The 15,033-nt window shown below is 36.7% G+C and overlaps 1 long non-coding RNA gene across 1 annotated transcript; it reads left to right on the plus strand.

The window, feature by feature from the left end:
- Positions 1–836: 836 nt before the first annotated feature.
- LOC134809716 (uncharacterized) lies at positions 837–14,437 on the plus strand. Its single transcript, XR_010156090.1, has 5 exons — positions 837–1,207; positions 3,846–4,032; positions 4,124–4,196; positions 10,159–10,229; positions 14,280–14,437. It is a non-coding gene; the product is annotated as an uncharacterized LOC134809716 (long non-coding RNA).
- The last annotated feature ends 596 nt before the right edge of the window (positions 14,438–15,033 follow it).

Raw genomic sequence — 15,033 nt, forward strand, 5'->3', positions numbered from 1 at the left:
CGATTTGCATTTCTCTGATGGCCAGTGATGATGAGCATTTTTTCATGTGTCTGCCATACATTACTCTTTAGAATTCTGGTGACCAATTCTTTTTCTGGGTGGAAAGTTGATGGAAAGTTCCAGTTTTCTCTCTCTGTTATAATAATGTTCTTTCAGGTAATGGGAGATGACCATATTTAGCTAATTGAATGTCTTGTAGTAAGAAACACTATCACAGAAGTACTTACAAAAAACTAATTGCAGCATAAATATTAATTAGTATTATCAGAGTTATGAAAGACCGAAGGCTCTGTTATAGATCTATTTCCCCATGTACTTTATTGTACTTCATGTTTTTCGTTTTCTTTCTTGGCTTAAGCTCATATTTCATTGACTAATTAGGCTTGTTTTTTGTTTGTATCTCTCTTTGTTCTCACATTTTAAATGGAAATTTTTGGGGAGGCAGGGTCTTGCTCTGTTGTCCATGCTGCAGTGTAGTGGCATGATCTTGGCTCACTGCTGTATCCACCTCTCAGGCTCAAGTGATTCTCCCACATCAGCTTCCCAAGCAGCTGGGACTACAGGCACACACCATCATGCCTGACTCCTTTTGGTATTTTTTGTGTAGAGATGTGTTCTCATTATGTTGCCCAGGCTCGTCTCCAACTCCTGAACTCAAGCAATCCACCCACCTTGGCCTTGCAAAGGGCTGAGATTACAGGTGTGAGCCACCATGCCTTGGCAACATTGAGATTGATTTAAAGAAATTGATTAGGGTTGGGTGTGGTGGTGCACACTGCTTATCTCAACATTTTGGGAGGCAGAAGTGGAAGATTCGCTTGAGCCCAGGAGCTTGAGACCAGCCTGGGAGGTATAATGAGGCCTTGTCTCTACAAAGATAACAATAAAAACATTAGCATGACATGATGGTATGCACCTGTAGTTCCAGCTATTCAGGAAGTTGAGGTGGGAAGATTGCTTGAGGTCAGGAGTTTGAGACCACAGTGAGCCTTAATCAGGCCCCTGCATTCTAGCCCTGGGTTGACAGAGTGAGACCCAGTTTCATAAAAAGAGATTGATAAGAAACTCTTGATGCAACTCATTATAATTTTAAATGGAAACTAATTCTTGATATTACCTTAGCAGTGTGTCCCCGAGAAAGTGTCAGAGCCTTTACGTGGACTTTCTCATGAAAAAGGAAACAGAATAGTCAATGGAAAAGGAAAAGGTGAGAACCGTATTTTATTTAAAAAGTCATTTGATGGAGACCAGGCGCGGTGGCTCACGCCTGTAATTCCAGCACTTTGGGAGCCCGAGGTGGGCGGGTAATGAGGTCAGGAGATCAAGACCATCCTGGCTAACATGGTGAAACCCCATCTCTACTAAAAACACAAAAAATTAGCTGGGCATGGTGGCGGGTGCCTGTAGTCCCAGCAACTCAGGAGGCTGAGGCAGGAGGATGGTGTGAACCTGGGAGGTGGAGCTTGCAGTGAGCGGAGATCGTGCCACTGCACTCCAGCCTGGGTGACAGAGTGAGACTCCATCTCAAAAAAAAAAAAAAAAAAAGCATTGATGGAATGTTTCTTTTAAAATATGAGCAGTAATAGAGTTTAATAGCTAAAGAAAATGTCCTATTAACTGTATCATAAGTAAAAGAGAAATGAAATGGTGATAAGTGGTGTCTCTAACCAAGGGTCAGCAGTTGATTCTATTGGAAGTACCACTAAAGGAGCTGAGTTATGAGTTCCATTTTAACATACTCTAAGACCTGAGGCAAGTCAGGAGAGAGGGAAGAGGAAATGAATAAAAGAGAAAGAAAGAATGAGGAGGGCAGAGTGTACATGGAATAAATTTTAAAAAGTGGATGTATGTAATGGAGGGTAGTAAAGTCAAATTGAGCTGTAGAAGAAGGAAGAACAGGGTGTTAGAAATAGGAAGGAAGATAAAGTGAGCTTCCAGTACCAAAATGTGTCATATAATTACAGTAACATTTTCCTTCTCTTGCTGTCATTCTCGCTACTGGGGAGGCATTAAGGATTGAGGTACTTTACCATGCAGACCTGTGTTTTATCTACCATAGATGAACATCACCGTAAATGGTCAGCCATGTATGGCTATAATTTGTTTTTATAGAAAATGTTGTAACTTCACAGGATAGTATCATATTAACATAATTGAAAAGAATAGTGTTGGGTGATTTATTGGGAAGAAATTAATTAGAGAAGTTTTGCCTGATTAAAAGTTCATTAGAAACATTATGGCTTATAACATAGTATTAAATTCAGGGACATAATAGGAAAGAAGTTGAGGCTAGGCCAAAAAGGCCAATTAGGGTAAACCAATATGGAAGTACACCAGTGTAGAACAGGGCATTCAAATTGTCATGAATTCGTTGAGGAGCTTCTGGAAAGTGCACATTCTGACTCAGCAGGTATTGGAGTCTGCATTTCTCATGAGCACTCAGGTGATGTTTGTGCTGGTCCTTGGACACAGCTCTGAATAGCAAGGGAATAGCCTTCCTTTAGAGAAATCTGGAAAAAGAACCACTGGAGAGCAATTTAAAAAATAACAGAATCCAGGGAAAGCTTTAATTTCCTTTTATTTCTGAGCATGATTCTAGCCACAGGGGAAGGAAAATGAGATGAAAAAAGAGAGATGACAGGTGTATACTACTGCTGAATACAGATGAAAAAAGTGGTCACAATCATCCATAAAAAGCAGTTAGGAAGGGAAGCATCAGGATGACAGTTCTGATAATCATTTTTTCAAAGGAAGAGGGATGGTGAAAGGGCACAAAAGGAGGAAAGAAAGACATTTTCTGGGGTCTTGGGAGTTAAAGCCAAGTAAGCTTGAGACAACTCACTTCCAGTTGCTTCAGCATATGCCCAGTCTCACAAAAGAGGTTATTGCTGTGGAGAGTACTGGAGACAGGAGGGAGTGCTAGAGTTGGGGTAAACCACAGCAGCTCATTTCACTTGATAACTCTCAGGCCTCAGGGAGAGAAGTTTCACTGACATGAGTGAATAAGATATGATTAATTTGCATATAGATGCTTTGGCGAAATTTTTTTGAGACAGCCAGTTCTTTGATATGATAGCTGTTTTATAAAAGTCCTTTACAGTGTAAGATAATATACCAAACTTAGTTAATTTTAGAAGTAATCATAAAATTCATTCCATGAAAACCAAAATTCTCATTTTCAATAAATACTGCACTGATTTTGAAATATAAATATGTATTAATATCCAGCAAGTCTGTGGTCATTCAATGTTTTCTTTTTTGATAAATATTTTGATATCAGAAGCTTATTCGACATGGTTTATTTGATGTGTTTTATGGACCACCTTGCATGAGTGGATCAAGGAGCTCTAATTCAAGGCCAAATGAGGGGATAGGAGAAATGTAGGTGCTGCAGTAGCCCATGTGATCATGGGAAAAATGAGTAGTTTGATTAGCTGTTATTTCATAAGTGTGTATCCTAGCTGATCAATGTAGAATCCTTTCTTTGATGAGAGGTGAATCACACATTCACCTGAACTGTCATCCCAACTGCGTATTTCCTCAGTGACAAGACAAGGGGAATTTATTTGTGCTGTGCTGGCAGCAATGCCTCTGGTGTGTGGAGTTAAAATTCTCTGTACATTCACCATCAGCTTTGACATTGATTCTCTCAGGTTTGATTTGCCCCTCTGTTTAATGGTCCCTTTTCTCCTCATCAGTCCACGTGTTCACGGTTATATCAATGCTTTTCTATTTTAAGTATAGGCATTTGAAAGATAATCTCACTACTGAAATGTAAACTGTGCATTTTGGGAATCCTATATTCCTATTTTCCTCATTGTGTTTCTGTCATGTTGCTGTCCTAGGCAATGAAAAGAAGAAGCCAAGAAGAACCCTCAAAACCTTAAGTAATTATTTTTATAGCCAGGCCTGAGAATTCAGCTCGACAGTAACACTGCATGAATGTTTGGTTGGCCCTGTCATACTTACATATAATTGATGACATATCCCCTTTGCTCTGTAGGGCCTCCTGCAAAACATCCTTCCTTGAAGGTAATTAATTATGTATATTTTTGAATCACAAACTCCATGTTGTATAAAATATATATGATTTATGAATCGTTTTCTTTTAAAACCCATTCAGCCTAGCACTGAAGTGGAAGATCCTGCTGTGAAAGGAGCAGTACAAAGAAAGAATGTACAGACATTGAGAGCAGGTACATTTAATGGAATACTGGAAATAAAGTACATTCAATGATTGGATGTACTCATATTATTCTTATTCCTAATTCTATTTGTTCAATATTGAACAGAAGGCATTGGCATAAATGTTATTGCTGGTATCCATATTTGAATAAAAACAAATTTAGAAGCATAAAAAAGATTTTAAAAATGTAAGCTTTAAGTCAGATGTTTCTGTTTTAATGTTTTGAATAGCATGAAGTTTTCAGTATAAAATTTTTATACTTGTCAGGGATTCAAAGCAGTGAATTTTGAGACTCTTAAGATATTTCCAGTGAGTTAAGTGCTAGTTGGAGTTCTGATCTTTACCTAGAGGAAAGCTTTACTTATTAAAGTGTCAGTTTCTGTTTTAACTTCAGAGGCTTGCTGCTAGTGTTATTACACTGATGATCTGAAGCCTATCAGATGTTCTAATGAGCAAGACTGTGTGTGTAGGTGTATATATAGATGTGTGTATGCGTGCACTTGTGGCATCTTTGACTATTACAAATGACGAAAGTAATGATTCATTTATGTCTGGTAGACACAGTCTTTTAAAATGGTGATTTTGAGCCTTTTTGGTGTTAAAGTTTTTAAAACATGATTGCATAGAGGCTACCAACATCATAAGTTGGTTGTTTTTCATTTCAATGCCCTTTTGAAATCTTTAAATACATTGTGATGCTCAGAAATAATATGCAGAATTTTTTGGGTCCTAAAATGGTATGTGAGTGGTTATACACTTTATATACCTTTCTGCCACTTTCTTTGGTGTGTTTTGTATTATATTTTCCACTCGTACCCACATTGGTGTGATTATCTCTGGTTTAATTCATTTTACACTGTTCATTGTATTCCCTCATACCACTTTACCACATTTAGTTAGACTCTCCTGTTGCTGATAAATGAAGAAATAAAAAGAAAAATAATGTCAGATTAAGAAGGCTTTTCTTTAATCGGTTTGTACCTATTAGCATTTACTATATGAGAGTTTAAACCTGAAAAGTTCAGAATACAAGCATGCACCACCATATTTTATTAATGCCCTTAGAACTATGACTCATGAGCCTTTAGCCTATGAAGTTAGGACAATTCATTTCTCTGAAGAAGAATGCTGGGCTGTTCTCAGAAAAGAAAACTGAAAATAGCAAATGATATTATCTTATTTTACCGCTTGGACATCCTTGAATGAAACTGCTACTAAAGGGATACTCGGATCAAAATTCAGATCTAATGTTTTGAACAGTATAGTTTGTGAATGTCCAGTGATCATGAGCCCTTGATGGGGAAATGACCTTTCGAGTTTCACTTTTGCATTTTTTGCTCTTTTTGTTGACTTGTCTTGAAAGCTTGAATTCAACTATTTTATTTTTACAGAAACCAGGAATATAACCTTTAAAATATATGTCTGTCCTGTCTCACGGTGTTGTGTACTCGTCAGATCTTGTATGAACATAGACTTATATGGGAACAATTAGGTTTTTTGTTTGTTTGTTTGTGTTTTTGAGACAAAGTCTTGCTCTGTCACCAAGGCTGGAGTGCAGTGGCTCAGTCTTGGCTCATTACCACCTCTGCCTCTTGGGTTCAAGCAATTCTCCTGCCTCAGCCCCTCGAGTAGCTGATACTACATGCACGTGCTACCATACCCTGCTAATTTTTCTATTTTTAGTAGAGATGGGGTTTCACCAGGTTGGCCAGGCTGCTCTTGAACTCCTGACCTCAGGTGATCTGCCCACCTCGGCTTGCCAATGTGCTGGGATTACAGGTGGGAGCCACTGTGCCAGCTACAAATAAGATTTTTAAGGCTATCATATTTTATACAATTCTTTGGTCTATGTGAATTCTGAAGGTATTCATGCATTGAGGGAAGATTATCTCAGTTTAATGAAAGCAGTTTTTAATTTAATGTATATTCATTAAAAATTTTTTTGAAGTTTTTGTCTCTAGTACACAAAAACACACAATAATGTCATGGGTATTTGACCTTAATGTGTTTATGCACAAACTTAGTTATTCAAATATTTTCTTATCCCTGAAGAATCTTAATTACTAATAAACAAATTTCTCATGGAAAACAACATATATAACAGAGATGGTTGAGTGATTGAAAGTAAACTGTAGTAAATACCAGAAGCTTAGAACAAGTTAAGTAAACTTGTCTGAGTTAATAGCAATTACAGGACTTTTAAAATACATTAGACCATGGGGGAGTAGTGCATTTGTGGGGTAGAGGACAACATGGTACTGCTTCAGTGAAGAAAGAACTTTTACACCTTGTTACAATTTGTATTATTATTTACATTCTAATAAATAAAAACTTTATTTTCAGATATTTTACATCGTGTTTCTACTAGTTGCACCATCAATAGTAAGACTTTTCAAAGATTTGGGAAGTTGCGAGTTGATGATAAATATCTGTATCACCATCAGTGATCCAAAATCGACAGCAACTACCACAGATTTTGGACACGCGAACTTCATAGTTAAAGAAAGGATTAATCTTGGAGCTGTGTTTCTATCAAGGAATTACACTCTTCATTACCTGTGTGAATCGCAGTTATTAGAGTAGAAAGAGAGCAAAGAAGGGAAAGAAGCATAGAAAATTTAATTCTAGATTACCTCGTTTGGCTTCATGCTACCATAGTTCTGACTTTTAACAAGTCATTTTGTTGTCAAATGTACTTTATGTTTACTCCCCTTATGCAGCCTACAACCAAACAGAATGGTTCTTAGCAAGGCATTTGTATTCTTCCCTTAAGGAAAGCAACATATAAATAACAAAGAGAATGAGAAGAAAGAGTGAGTTCATTGAGGTTGGTATTTAACATAAATTTGAGTGCAGGTACCATGATTATATTTAGAATTTTGTGGCTGGATGGGAAAACCAGCTAGATGTCTATAGATTTCCTACTCAAACACAATGTGCCTTTGTTTTACTTTTACGTCTCTGATTTAGCAATTATTAGGTACAACTGTATGCAGTGTCACTAAAAATACCCCCCAAAACCAAATATTAAATAATGTCTATGGCTTTCTGTTTTATAGTGTTGATTTTCCCAATATTAATGGGAACCACTGAGCATTTGCCTTGTGGTGTCTCCTCAGCTGTATTCACATATTCCATCACCTTTTCTTAATGGATAATCATGCACTATGAGTAAGGGTTTTCAGAAAAGCTGTGTCATTTAAAGATAACACAGGAGCATCAAATTTAATTCTGCTAGGATGCCTGGTCTACTGATTAACTGCAGCTAATATGAGGTCTACTTCACATCCAAGTTAAATTCAGTGCCCTTAATCAGTCATATGATGAGGTCAACAGTAATAAATTATGCAATATTTTTTCACCCACCCCTATAGTTTTAATTTCTTTTTCCCCTTATGTCTGTGTTTAACATTTTGCTTTGCAAAACATGATAATAATCTTCTAGAGTAGTGAGGACAAGCTATAAATCCAAAGTTTCTTACCTATGCAAATGACTTGTTTGCTCTATTTTCTCATGAGCTTGGTAGATCCAGGAAACAGAACTTTTAAAACAAAATCCCCATATTTTGCTGGGTGCGGTGGCTAGTGCCTGTAATCCCAGCACTTTGGGAGGCTGAGGTGGGCAGATAACCTGAGGTTGGGAGTTTGAGACCAGCCTGACCAACATGGAGAAACCCATCTCTACTAAAAACACAAAATTAGCTGTTCTTGGTGGCACATGCCTGTAATTCCAGCTACTTGGGAGGCTGAGGCAGGAGAATCTCTTGAACCCAGGAGGCAGAGGTTGCCATGAGCTGAGATCACACCACTGCACTTCAGACTGGGCAGGAAGAGTGAAATTCCATCTCAATAAACAAAAACAACCACAACCACAACAACCACCACAAAACCCAAATGCATTTCCTTGGCACAGTAAAACTGAAACAGAAAAAGGGTAAAGTAAATACAAGTAACTGAAAGAGTTTATGTATATTATTTTACTTTTCATTTGATAAAATTTGTAAAGTAATGAGCAGAGTGTATTTCTCCAGGGACCCAGATATATACATTTATTTATTCAATAGAAATTCATTCTTATAATGGCCACTGATACCTATATCCTAAATATTTCTGAAAACATCTCCTCAGGCCTGCATCATCTTTGCAACATTGCCTTATATTTTATCTTTGTTCATTGATTTATATGCCTCAGAATTTTATGCTCCTCGCAGTATTTAGAGTGAATTAACCCTAATGCAAATAGATCCGTGAACCACTCCTGAATACCTAATGTCCAAGCATCTTAAAGGTTTATATAAGGATTTCAGAAACTGACTTCTGGGTTGGGCACGGTGGCTCATGTCTGTGATCCCAGCACTTTGGGAGGCTGAGGCAAGTGGATCATTTGAGGTCAGAAGTTCAAGACCAGCCTGGCCAACAAGGTGAAACCCCATCTCTAATAAAATACAAAAATTAGCAGGTGGTAGTGGCACGCGCCTGTAATCTCAGCTACTCAGGAGGCTGAGGCAGGAGAATTACTTGAACCTGGGAGGCCGGGTTGCAGTGAGCTGAGATCATGCCACTGCCCTCCAGTCTGGGAGACAGAGTATAACCTTGTCCCAAAAAAGAAAAGAAAAGGAAACTGATTTCTGCCCAAATCTCCATCTGTATCCCTTTCCCCATCTGCCTTTTTCTCTGGAATTACAGAGCTGCTGGTAATGGTCCCCTCACCATTCCTCTTCTGTAGAGAAATGCATACTCTCTTGGAGGCTTCTCTTCCTCTCTTGTTGCTGCCTGGCATGTGCTCACCCTTTCCTGCCCTCTGCCTCACTTAATCTGGCTAACCTCACTCTCTAAGTCTCAGCTCATGGATGATCTTTAGGAAAGCCATCCCTGACAGCTTCTATTTTCCTTCCTTATTCCCCAGTGCCTAACACTTAGCAGGAACTCAATAAGTAATTATTTAGCAAAATTAAGACTGTTTATACAAAGATGATTCAAAAGATTGTCCTCTACAGTCTAGCAGCAAAGGGGGTCAACATGTAAAGACATGATGTGCAGGTCAGGTGGTAAAGTGACACTAGAAAAATTGACAAGGTACTAAGGGACCCCAACGAGGCAGACACCTGTGTGTGTGGAGAAAGATAGCTAGAATCAAGGAAGATTTCACATAGCATTCTGAGCCTTTTTTTCCCTCTTTTTGGAGACAAGTTCTTACTCTATCACCCAGGATTGGAGTGCAATGGCATGATTGAGACTCACTGAAACCTCAGACTCCTGGGCTCGAGGGATCTTCTCATCTAAGCTTCTTGAGTAGCGGGGACAACAGGAACATATCACCATACCTGTCTAATTTTTTGTAGAGTCAAGGTTACCTATGGTTCCCAGGCTGGTCTTAAACTCTTGGCCTTGAGCAATTCTCCCATTTTGGCCTTCCAAAGTGCTGGGATTACAGATGTGAGCTATTATGCCCAGCCTACTTTCTGAGTCTTAAAAGATGAAAATAAATTTTTCAGAATAGCAGGGGAAACATTTGTGATGTAAAAAATGGGGTGCACACTAATTGAGGTATAAAGAACAATAATTTTGCAAATTATTAGTAACTGCCAACTCAATTAGTGTCTTGTTAAAAAGATAGTGTTACAAAGTATAGTAAAGCATTACATTGTATATTTTGACTGTATTTCAAATTTCTGTTTTGTTTCCAACAGTTTTGTTGACTTATGTTGGGTGGAACAATTTGTGAGTGACCCTGAGATTTTGCATGGCTTGAATCTGGTGATATCTGGTGTCTCCCCAAGTGGTTTGTTGAAGTTTTGGATAATTAGAAGTATTTCTTACAGAAGTAAATATTTCAGTAAACTTTGTTTCATTCAAACTCTCAAAATATAAAATACAAAGAAATGTTATTCTCTATTTATTTTTATAAAGATTATAGTCTTTATCTAACTCTTCTTAGTTCATTTGAACTAAATCAATGAATTTATCAACAGAACAAACCTTACCAGTGGCTTTAGAGGAAGAGCAAGAAAGGTGTGAAAGAAGTGAAAAGAAGCAATCACAGGTATATGAAAATTTAAGTTCTTGTTTAATATTAGGCTTTTTTTGCTTTACTAACAAAGCATAGTCCAAATGACATGCCCTTTCAGAGTATACCTTTAGAATCCAATAAATCATAATTTTATATTTAATTTTTAAAACATCTTAACCAGTTATGAAACTTAAGATATTCTTACTATCTCTAGTAACTATTAGTTACTCCAGTAATTCTTAGTATCTCTAGTAACTCATAGCTGTCTTTACCCTTGGAATTGAGGCAAGAAATTTTCAGAATTATCTTGCTGTTTTATTTATAAAACCTTACTCATAATACACAAGGTAACATGAAGTATTGGGTCATATTACTGAGGAATAGAAATTATGAACAGTTTAACAACAATGGCCACTGAGTTAAACTATTGTTAAAGGAGTCATCATTGCCAGTGCTTCAGATGTTGCAGTTTTATATTGCTGGTCACCAGTGCCGAGGTTAAAGATTTATTCTGTTTTGTGGTCACCAGTTGACTTCTGTGTCTGTGTTCAGGGAGTGAATGGGGTCATAAAAGTCAACCCAGTTGCCTATTAAGAGAATCCTACCTTGCAGAATGGGACCTTTGGTGTCAGGGTGTGAACAATAACTTTATTTCAACACAAATACATAGTAAACATTACTAAAATTTAAAAAATCCAAACCCTATCACTACTGGAACTTAAAATATATTAGAAGTGAATATAAGCAGAAATTCTATCTAGATACATAACACTATCATAGTATATCATTTGAATTAGAATTTAAAATTTTGCTTCTCTTTCTTATTGGTGTTCAGTTTAGCTCTTAATAATTTAGTGTTTGCCTAGTGCTCTAGTTACTCTTCAGAAATAAACATGCACTGTAGGGGCTCACTCTTTCTGGTATGCTGAGGTAAAGTCTTTGTAAGACAGGAAGCTTTTATAATACTACCTATCATCTTTGAATTCATTTCTGGTAGATTTTACACAAATGCATTAAGTTTAGTCCAAACAGACACTGAGAGTTCAGCTTGCTGGTTCATGTTTCTGTTCTATGTTAAGCCAAGGCAAATTATTTTTCACTTTTTAGTCACAATCCCATAATTTAAGAGTAGCAACACATAGATTAAGTTTCACAGTTAAATTTTAACTATTTTATAATATTTCTTTGTTTATACTTGATTAAAGCTAAGTTTAAAACATGCACTCTGACAGAAAAGACATCTGAGAAACAAAATAAGCAAATTTGTTTTCCATTTTGCACCTGCCCCCCCCCCCAAAAAAAGTCTCAAGAACCAGAACTGGGTAAGAACAGTGATAAAGGGAATCAATCTATATATTCATGACTTTCTTTAATATTCATTACAAACAAGTTCAAGCTGAATATTGGTAAAAGTTCTGAAAACTCCAAAATTACTGCTTGCCCTGAGGAAGAGCTCCTACATGGTAACTCTAAAGAGGGATGAACAAAAAAGGAGTGCCCTCTAGTCTGATGAATCGTGTCCCTGATTGTGAGGAGAAAAATGTATCTGGAGTGTCTAGCTCTGTGGCAGTCCAGGCAGCGCCTGAACAGAGGAAGCCCATGTCAAATGTCTTTTTATTCCATTCACACTCCAGGTCCCTGAAATACACTTACCAGTCATCTTCTAAGGTTCATTTAAATTAAAATAAATCAGACTATAAAAATGATAACAAACCAGACACACAGCTTGTTTCTAACACAGATGATGGAAATTTTTGTTATGATATAGAAACTGAAAAAGTAAGGAACCCAGTAATTATGATTGAAATGAAAGATGATTAAGAGTTTGACATGCAAAAGGAAAAATATATAAACCCAAATACCACTAATTGGAAATTAGACATTAGGCATTGGTCTCAGTCTAGAGATCCAGAAAGTCTTTTTGATTTGTGGTTTACCCACCCCAAAGAAATGAAGCACATGATTCAGATAGAAAGCCACAGTATTTCTGCTGCTACAGATACTTATAAAAACAGAAAACCAACACAGTGCTTATTCCAGAAGCCGCTGTATGACAATCCCAGTGTTAATAACTACAAAAGCATGAATCTTGAATTATAAAATGCGGGTTATTCTTTGCCACATAGTGAGAGAACATCAAAAATATAGCTAGAAGACTTACAGCAAGATATTCCAAGGTCACTAACATAGCACATGTATACATATGTAACAAACCTGCACATTGTGCACATGTACCAGAACTTAAAGTATAATAATAGTAAAAAGAATGAGGTAGGCATGTTACAAGTAGAGTTCCTGGCTTTGGAGAAAGAGAAAGTCCAACTTCAAAAAGACAGAGCTTCACTTGCTGCTTCTTTTTTCTCTTTATCAATTATTTGATTTAGTCAAATTTTCTATTCAAGAAAATCTCATGTGTACAGTTACAGCAGGGTTTTCTAAATGTGTAATTATGTGTCAAAGTAGATTAGTCCTGCTATCTAAACAACGGCTCTGGAGAATGTTCTCATAATGTTTCTTCATTAATCAACCTAAATCTCACTCTCAGTCTTCCAAGTGGCATATGAGCTGGGAAACGAATTCAGCCATATACCATGTGACCTTCTGAACCAGATCAACATAAAGAAATTGCTAAAGAAATAAGCTTTAGATTCTAGATTCTTTTTTCTGTATTCATTTAGGGATGAATTACATTTATTTAATGATAGAATGGGAATACAATGGGAGGGAAGCAATGACTGAGATGAGCCACAAAAACACGTCTAGCCTTGAGAGTTGCAATGAATATTCCCAGCCAAATGAGTCTGTTTAATGTGTTTTCATGCATGCTAGTTTATCTGCTTAGCTCAAACTGTTTGAATTTATAGTTCCATCATGGTTATTTCCAATATTTTGAAAACAAATATATACTTCCACATATTTTAAAAAATCGCCACTCCAATATTTCTGTTAAATCAGACCTTGCATTATGTTGTTTAATGAAGTATGGTAAGTTTTGACATGTCTGATTTTTATCATGTAAGAAAGAAGCATAATTTCTTAGCTAAAAATTTAGCCTTTGACTCTTTAGTAGAAAGTTGAGTTCTGTACATTGTGTTCTAAAGATAGACAAAAATCTAGAGATTTTCTTCTTTCAAAGTAAAAGCAGATGAGGCCTTTTTCCACCTTCTGAGGTGTTAAATTGCTTTGCTCAAGTTAGACTTTTAATATATCTGACTAATTTGATAAATTTATCTGGTAATTTATATAATTCAGCAATATGGAATTGTATCATGTTATTTGGTGCCGTGAAATGCTAGGGAATGCCACCTCAAGAGCTCTGGATGAAACATTTCATATGTCTTGGTTGGTTTGACTCCCATTTTCAGTAGATAATGGGGTAAAGTAGATAACTGTACCGTATGTTTTCCACCTATAAACGTTTGTGGTAATTGAATGTGAAATCTGGGAAGCATCTCGTTTTCCAGAATTCTGCACTAGAAACTCAGCAGTTTCACTCTGCTTCTTGTGTTGTGGCAAACATTGGTTCCCATAGTTCAGGGAGAACTTTCACTTTTTTGATATCCCAGGATCCAAAAAAAAAAAAACACAAGAGAGATAAAAGGCAGTGGGGAAAAGAATAGCTCAGTGCAGAAAAGGGAAAACTTCTTTACTCTTCCTGAAGGCCTACAAGGTCACATCCTCTTAATCTGGCTATTTCATGTAAAATCCAGGTGGCAATGACAGAAGATATATGTTATGCCTGTGTCTTTTTATTTCTCTGTTTCTGCCAGTCAGATAGCATAAACATTTATATCAGATAGCAAAGAGTGGATGCGAATAAAAGCACAAAATGGAGAAGAGTCCTTTTTGAAATTTTGGAAAATTATTCCATTCACTCAAACAGAAATGAGCAGACTTGACAAAAATTTCAATGATAAAATGATAAGTATCTTATAATTATTATGTATAATGATAAAATTAAAGTAAGCACAAAATACTTTTATCATTAAAATGGTGATAGTTAACCTGAATCAAGTGAAAAAATCAGGGAAAATGTTTTTTTATTGAATAAAATAATTATTATTCATATTACTTTTATTAAAGGTCAAAGAAGGAAATAATACAAACAAAAGTGAAAAAATACATCTATCAGAAAATGTATGTCATAGTACATCTTCTGCTGCTGCTGACAGATTAACCAAACAAAGAAAGGTTGGGAAAAAGTATCCTCAGCAATTTCCCAAGAAACTGAAGGAAGAGCATGATAGGTAAGTAAGCCTACAGCAGTGTGTTTTTGTTTTTGTTTTTCTTTTTGGTTTTTTCTGAGATGGAGTTTCTCTCTTGTTGCCCAAGCTGGAGTGCAATGGTGTGTTCTCACCTCACTGCCACCTATGCATACTGGGTTCAAGTGATTCTCCTGACTCAGCCTCCCTAGTAGCTGAGATTACAGACATGTGCCACCATGCCCAACTAATTTTTTGTATTTTTAGTAGAAATGAGGTTTCACCATGTTATCCAGGCTTGTCTCGAACTCCTGACCTCCGGTGTTCTGCCCACCTCGGCCTCCCAAAGTGCTGGGTTTACAGGAGTGAGCCACCGTGCCTGGCCACCTATAGCAGTATTTCTCAGCAGATAATTGTCATTGTGCTATAAACTAATTCAAAATTGGACTAATGTTCCTTATGATTAACAAGTTTTATAGTTTTACCAGGGATATTTAGCCCTGCCTGGTAATCAGAAAAATGCAAATTAACATAAAATAAGGTATATTTTGTAAAGTCATGCTGATATTGAAAAAGTAATTACTACCATTGAAAATGTGAGGAAAAAGGCATTCTCATACACTGTTGGTATATGA

The sequence above is a fragment of the Pan troglodytes genome, chromosome 23 (genome assembly GCF_028858775.2).
Source record: "Pan troglodytes isolate AG18354 chromosome 23, NHGRI_mPanTro3-v2.0_pri, whole genome shotgun sequence".
In the NCBI taxonomy this organism is placed as follows: domain Eukaryota; kingdom Metazoa; phylum Chordata; class Mammalia; order Primates; family Hominidae; genus Pan; species Pan troglodytes.